Below are 8194 nucleotides of genomic sequence, written 5' to 3'. Positions count from 1 at the left end.
TCTAAATTGTAGAGGACTAAAAATGTGGATTTACAGTTTACACCAAATCACACCACTGTAGCACATCATTTATAATGCAGTTACTCTGAACTCTCAAGGTTACTCTTTAAGAAGAAATAGTTTATAATATCAGTAGTCTTTAAGGTGTTTTCCAAAATGAATAAATAAATAAAAATCCTGTTCATGAAAATGAAGGTTGGTTAGATGTTTAAAATGGAAAGGAATGCTTATTGTCTTTCAGTCATTCCAAAACACTGTTAGTGAAACACTAGAGTGATTTAATTTGTGTGTTTTTAGTACTTTCTAGTTTCTTAACAAAAGTACATTAAAGTACAGTAAATAAAAAATAAATAAATAAAATTGAACTCTGTTTCTTTCTCCAGTTTGGGCTTCAAGCAGTTTTATTATTTAGAAGGGGATGCTCATGATTTACAGCCATGTCCACAATTTTCTCCATATCATGCATTTATTGCTAGTCCCCCTTTTTTTCTTAAGGTTTCAGATCAAGTGACTGACTTTTTCTCACAAGAATTTCTAAAGTTTTTAGTTTTGAAGTTTTTAGTTTGGAGGCATTTTTCCTGAACTTTAGTTGATGTTTCTATACTCCTCAGAATTCATTTTGCTTCTGCAATCAGCAGTTCCATCATCAGGCTCATGTTTTACAGATATGATAGCATGCTTAGATCTTGCGCAGTTTCTTTCTGCCTCCACATTTTGATCCTGTTTTTGTGGGTAACTATTATTTTACATTTTGCATCTGAGAATGTGGACTTAAACTTTTTGTTTGTGTAGAAATGTAAAACTGTGGAATACAGAGGCAATTAAAGCACACATTATAGAGTTCACTGTGCCTTAACCCATAAGAACCCAGACCCCTTTCTCCTTCAAGGAAAATGATGGGGGACATAACACAGACTAAATAGATGCCAAATAACACATTTCTCAACTTTTTTTCAAAATACCACCCCCTACTGTCAGGGATCTGTGATGTTACATATATGTCACAATGGGCGTTAAGCAGCCGGACCCATTTCTCATGAAACCCCATGAAATTTGTTTATGCAGCAATAACCTAGGCCAAATGGAAACATTTGAAGCAATTTCTTTCCTCAGTGAAACTAAGACACCACATCACATTTCTCACAGAGGGTGGTGGTTGCATTGATTTTGCAGAATTTGCAACGACCACACTTCACTGGCCAGTGTGCAACCTGGTCCACATGAACATCATCTGGAACTCCAACATGAACTTTCTTGGGAGGTGGTGGTGGAGTTGGTGTTGAGTGATAGGCGGCCCCTTTGGGAATGCAGGAGAATAAGGCTAGTTGCAACCTCAGCCTGGAAGCTCCTTTGTTTCAGTGGCTTGTGGACACCAAGTAGTTTACAGTCACGGCGGGAGATCAGCCATGCATTGACATAGGCAAGCATTATGGTTTGTCAGAACAGGTAGAGGAACCACCTCCGTGACCTCATGTGGTACTTGTACCTTGCAATGCATGCATCTTAGAGGTCAACAAATGTTGTTGTGGGAACACAAAATCACATGACCTATCACATGACCCACCAGGATGTTCAGTAGGTGTCACTTTAGGACTTCATGAGTTAAAATCAAGGATAAAGCTATAAAAGGAACTTCCCAGGACATTTAAAGGGCTTGTGACACCTTTGTCACCGTGGGTTGTAAAGGGGAACATTCTGGATTATGGCATGAGATATACCAGACTGACCACTTTAAAAAAAAAATAAATAAATAAATTAATTAATTAATTAATTAGTGTCAGATATAAAGAGTTAAACAGCATTAAAACAAGATGCAATGGTACATGAACCTGAATGACCTTATAAATCAGCTTTCATCCTCTGGAAAAAAATCATATCAATCTCTACATATCTGTTGACTCTTAAACTCTTCCAGTAATCAGTTCTGCTGTTTGTAACACCTCAGATTATGGACAGACTGAGATGGACAGACAGATACCATAAGCACAGACACAGCTCACACAGCTTATTTTATATATCATCATTTGCTCTTAAAAGACTTGTCTCATTTGTTTTAAACTGGATTTGAGTGGGCTTGCTGTTTTTATTTTTTTGCCATAAATATGAAATGACATGATTAGAAATATTACCTTTGTGTGCTATTTAAATAAAACTGCAATTTAAACAATTTAATCCAAGCTGCTGCTGCTGGACCCTTGTGCAAAGCCCTTTACCCCTTAACTGCTCAGCTGTGGAAATGTGAGTTGCTCTGGATAAGAGAGTCTGATAAATCTTGTAAATGTAGATGGTACTGTTTGTTTGTACGCTGATAAAAATATCCAGCCTGATCTAATTTAAACAATGAAGGTAACTTTTTGCATCAGATTATTATGTAGTTTAAGACTAGTCTTTGTATTTATTACTTAATTTTCTCTATGCAAGAAATACTTTTTGCTAGTAAAGTCTACTTCATTTAAGCATTTCCTTAGTCATTGTTTTGAGTTTTCTCTACTAAACTTTGAGAGTTTCAAAAGTGGATTTTTAATTGAAATATACACACCTGATCCTGGTAGTCAGCAGCAGGTAGGGCAATGATAGTTGGAAATTAACATTATAAACCAAAATAGAGCACAACCTGAGAAAGTGCAGTATAAAACCAACAACTGTCAAGAGCTAGCTCATTATAATCGTCTACCATCAATGGCATCTGTATAGCTTTTAGACATGCAAGATCACCTTGAGATCACATTTCTTGGAGGACATTTTTGGTCCACTTCCTCATGCTGGCAGTTGGACCTTACTTCTCACTGCACAACAAAATATTGCAAATACCAACATTACACATAAAAACATCTTGAACCACGTCTAACGTCCATGTTTCTAGCAAATTCGAGAAAGGAAAGCAGGTCAGAAAGGTCAGTCGGGACTAATCATAACATCTGAACTTTTATAACATGAAAGTAAGGTTAATAATATAACTTAGAGAACAAAATTTTCAGTTTTACTCAAATTAGGGTGATGCAAAAATGAGTACACCCCACTGAAAGTCTCTGGAGCAAAGCTAAATTTTAGACTACAAATGTCTAATATTTTTTGTTATATTTTTGTATATTTTTTGTTATATTTTTGTACCCTTAAATTGGGGTATTTTAGTATTTTTTGTTATATTCCTTCTTATTTTATTTATTACCTGTGCTTGTAGATACTGCTGGTGCCAGATACCACAGCATACTTCAAAGCTCTTGTAGACTCCAAGCTTTGAAAGGTCTGAGCTGTTTTTGTATCGATAGGGCCTTACACAGTATTAGGCAAGTGGTTTTAATGTTATGGCTGATCGGTGTACATCATATCATCTGAGACAGTTATTTGTCATCATGCCCAAACTTAGCAATACATTAAACACCACAAATTGGATGGCAAAATAGACACATCCAATATGCGACCCTATGTCAATGCTTGTATGCGTTATTCTAAGATGCCGTCCCTTATGCAGAATAACGTGTGAGGTCCTTTGTGACTTCTCATTTGCTTTGGGTACGATCAGTCTTGAAGTGAGTTGGCACCATTCTCCAGTCCCTCATCTGGCCAAAAGTGTTACCTTTTGTTAAGGGAATGCAGCTGATGTCTTGCCCAAACTGGAGTATAAGAAAATAAATATAAAGTATATTAGAGCTTCCAGATACAGTGAAATGGCAATAAGTACACAAAGATTCTGCAAAAAATGTGAAAATTTACAATCTATATAATGTTTAATTTATATCTTATATCTATTATATCTTGTGTTTAATACTCAAAATGTGAATAACCTGCAGGATGCTGCGCTACTCCCAAAAGATGACTGGAAATTGTGGATAGTTTCCTGCAGTATCTGTCTTTCTCTTCCCTGAAATTCATATGATATTATAACAAAACCGTCTATAAACCTGGGACCAGATTAGACAACGCTGACTAGCAGTTTTTAAAAAACACACCTTTCCAGCATTAAGTTCAGAAATGGCTGCCAGAATCTGTTGTCTGGGCCCGTCTGTTTTAATCCCCAGCTCCTGCAGATCTCCATCAGTCAGAGTCAAAAAGGCCTCCATGTCTACCTGTAAATAAAACAATACAGGTAATTTACAGAGAGGAAAAAATCACATATGATTTATGCACAATTTACTGAGTACAGCTCTAAGTCTACTTTGACAAGACTCTACAGGCTACAGGTGTAACTGCCATCTTCATGTTGCTTCACTGAAGTCCTATGTGGTCTGGGATTTGGTTGGGCCATTTAAGGACATTTAGAAAGTTGTTCCAAAGCCACTCCAGGGTTGTCTTGGATATATTCATGTTGTCGTTCTGAAAGGTTAAACCTTGTCTTAAAATCTGAGGCTGTGTCCACTGTGGAGCAAGTTTTCTTTAAGAACCTCTCTGTATTTCGGCTGCATTCACCCTTCCCTTAATTCTGACCCGTCTTTCCCCTCCTGCCACTGAGAAGTACTCCTGCCAACACCATGCTTCACAATAACAGTGGTATGGCCCAAATATTGAGCAGTGCTTATATTCAGCAGCAGTTTTCATTTAGCTATTCCAACATAAAGCTCTTACTGATGGAGAACTTCTGAGATGGCTGTACTTCCAGCAAGTTCTCCCTTTTCTGCAGAGGACTTCTAAAGCTGTTAAAGTTGTCAGTGGGCTTTTGTTTTCTCTCTGATCAAAGCCATTCTAACCTGGTTACTGAGTTTGGCTGGATATCCTGTTGATTCCAAACATTTTTCCACAATGATAGAACCCACTGTGCTCCTTGGAACATTCAACACCTTAGATATGGTTTATACCTTTACCCTGCTCTATGTCTTGACACAATTTGCTCAGGGTGGTCTATGTATTTTGTAGATAGATGTGTTCATTTCTGAATACCCTGTCTACGTTCATGGTCCACAACCCTGTTGGCTTTTGTATGTTAGAGACTGGTAAACTGCAATAGTGTGAATGAGAGTACATTCCTACACACCATAAAGTCTGATCATCTTTATTTGCACTGACCTTCATCAGTGATGCTGCCACTGCTGGAGCCACCACTACTTTTAGAACATGGTTGGGAAGAAGCAGAAGACAGGGTTTCACCAATTAGAGGCTTAGGAGTTGGGGATGGCGATGGAGTCAGGGTAGGGGATGTACTCTTAGATGTGGAGGAATTCCCAGACTGAGGTCTCTTTTTCAGATCAACCTTCTGTGGAGATTGTAGGCTAGTGTTAGGTTAGATTGATGGAAATGAACAATACTCATAAAACACACTAACTTGGTACAGTTAATATATAGTAGTTTCTATCAGAGATACACACTCGCTCACTTATTAAGACTATTTGTACAGTCCCCTCTGAAAATACTCAAATGTTTTTTTTATACTTTGAAGACAATTTGGCTTTAAGTTCCAAAAAAGTATATAAGGCTATAGACCAGAATTCTCACATTTCATTTCCAGATATTTACATCTAGATGTGTAAACAACAACCGTTAAAGTAAAGATAAATAAAAACCTACTAAAATAAAGGTTAAACAAAGTTATTAAAATAAAAAGGTAAATCCCACACTGAAAAAACATAGTCTCTTACCTGACGCAGTAATTCTTTTGTAATCCGCTACTGTACCACACTCCGCTTCTGTGCCACACTGTAATTATGCGAATACATTTGACTTGAATGACACGTCATTAGCACGCACGATCCATCGATTGCCGTGGGCGGGCCATTGTTGCGATTAGCGGAGAACGATAAAATTGTGAGAGATTCGATTGGCTCGCTATGGGTGCGGCCATCATTGTCTGTCCATCTTTTCAGCCCAGGGATTGGGGAATAAAGATGTAACGGGCCGATGTGATTGGGCGAGAAAGATTTCCCAGGTGAGCTGTGATTGGCCGGCTGACCCAGACTATCGTTCTTCAAGTAGCACCACTGGCCCATGGGAGCCTACAAATAAATAAGTGATGACAAATCAGTTATGTAACGTTTTGCGCTGTGAATCGAAATGAACACAACACCAACATACTGCTGGCTGCAATCAGTGATCGTTTTTGGTTTCCCTTGAGGAAGCATTCCCGGCCGTTATTAACCGAGCGATTTGGTGAACTTCTTGCCAGCTCTGCAGGCAATCCAATAAAGTCACGTTCCCATACCGGGAGTCAAACCAGGAATCCTGACCGCTAGACCATATGGGAGAGCTCCCCAGGAGCGTTGAGATCGGTGTTTTACTCGACCACCAAGCAGTTTGATTTCCGGCGCGGTATCATCCAGAGCTTTGCATGGGACCCTTGCATTGCAGAGCACAAAATTGGCCAGCGCTGACATCCAGCTACTCGAGCTGTCACTCCAGCGGAAGATAAGCCGCTAGACAGAGGGTGGGCTGGTGTTCCTGGTGGAGAAAGCCAGCATACCTCCCAGTACAGGACTCTCCGCATTTCAGGGATTATGGGAGGTGTTACTCTGCCAGCAATTCGGCAGCTGGAGTTTGGGGCACACCTCTGGGCTCTTAAAAGGCAGCCGAGCCAGCCAGGAGTCGAACCTAGAATCTTCTGATCCGTAGTCAGACGCGTTATCCATTGCGCCACTGGCCCATGTGAGCGTTAAAGGGAGCGGGGTCATACCTGCTTATGCTTTTCAAGTGACAAACGGCCAGAGATCAAAAGCCATGCCTAGCGTTCACCGGTGATGTGGAAAAGCTAATACCATAACCGAACCGGGGTTGCTGGGGCCACAACGCAGAGTACTAACCACTATTCGATCACGGCACCCCACACACCTGGGCCGGCAGGTAAAAGGAGCTGCTACATGTTGTGATATGCGTTCTGGTGCCCCTCTGGCCTGGTGCAGTGGCTTTTGATTTAGACATGATTGGAATAGTTTGGAATCTTTTTTGACACTATATCGAGAGACGAACAGATTCATATGCAAATGATACCTTCTGTGCTTTTTAAATAAAAAAAAACAAACAAATAAATTAAAAAATCCTGCAACCCGGATACACTACATGATTAGTTCTATTGACACTGGGACTGACACTCACAGACACCGAGAGAGAAAATAAGCCAAAAGAGAGTTCTCCTCAGTTCATCAAGAAGCTTAAGAACGATTTAAGTTGAAGAGTTCACTGGTATTATAGCTTTGGTTATATACTGTTTTTGCGCAATGAATCGAAATGAACGCAACACCAACACGCCGCTGGCTGCAATCAGTGATCGTTTTGGGATTCCGAAAACGCAGCCGCTATACGTAGCGCTATGCTTTCTGGCGGCCCTCTGGCTTTTGATTTAGACATGATCGGAATGGCTGTAGTCTTTGTTAGCGCTATATCCTGAGACGATCTGATTCATGCCCAAATTATGATCACAGCACTCACAGCTGAAACCAAAGTGTTCTGCATTCTCAGTCACACACTGAGAGCTATAGCAAGGAGATAGAGTAAGCGTTAGACAAATCAAGTTAATCCAGAAATAAAATATCCAAACACTACTCCAATATCGCCTACAAATAAATAAGTGATGACAAATCAGTTAGTGTTTTTCTAACAGTTACCATGGTGTGCTCATGTCAGGCCTTTACACACTCTGGAGTCTCCTGCTGGGCTGGCCACAAGACATGTACTTTAAGAACCAATCAACACATAGAATGTACTCAAAACACTATAGTTGTTAATGTACTGTAGTACATTTAGTAAAGTAGTTAGAATTGTCACATAGGACTGGAAGTGGGTAAAACTGTAGCATTTAGGCTTAGCAACGCTGAGAGAGTTCACCTCGGTTCATCAAGAAGCTTAAGAACGATTTAAGTTGAAGAGGTCAATGGTACTGTGGCTTTGGTTATGTAACGTTTTGCGCAGTGAATCGAAATGAACGCAACACCAACATGCTGCTGGCTGCTATCAGTGATCGTTTTCGGATTCCGTTGAGGAAGCGTTCCCGGCCGTTATTAACTGAGCGATTTGGTGAACTCCTCGCCAGCTCTGCAGGCAATCCAATAAAGTCACGTTTAACGGTAACATTATTAGCTAGATGGCATATTCTTCTGCTATGGAAACAAATTCTCCCTCCATCTTTTGATGACTGGCAGTAAGATGTTATGAGCTTCATTCATTTGGATAAAATTAGGTACACAATAAAGGGCAATACTGGCATATTTTCTGAAACTTGGGGCCATTAATTTTTATTTTTTCTGATTATGTGAATTCTTCTTCTATAGTTGGT

At 39.7% G+C, this 8194-nt stretch overlaps 1 non-coding gene across 1 annotated transcript; it reads right to left on the bottom strand.

The window, feature by feature from the left end:
- Positions 1-6495: 6495 nt before the first annotated feature.
- Positions 6496-6568, bottom strand: trnar-acg (transfer RNA arginine (anticodon ACG)). The gene has a single exon. It is a non-coding gene; the product is annotated as a tRNA-Arg (tRNA).
- Positions 6569-8194: the final 1626 nt, after the last annotated feature.

The sequence above is a fragment of the Hemibagrus wyckioides genome, unplaced genomic scaffold, assembly GCF_019097595.1.
Source record: "Hemibagrus wyckioides isolate EC202008001 unplaced genomic scaffold, SWU_Hwy_1.0 Contig8, whole genome shotgun sequence".
In the NCBI taxonomy this organism is placed as follows: Eukaryota; Metazoa; Chordata; class Actinopteri; order Siluriformes; family Bagridae; genus Hemibagrus; species Hemibagrus wyckioides.
The sequence above is the reverse complement of the archived record's forward strand: the minus strand, read 5'-3'. Positions and strand labels throughout refer to the sequence as shown.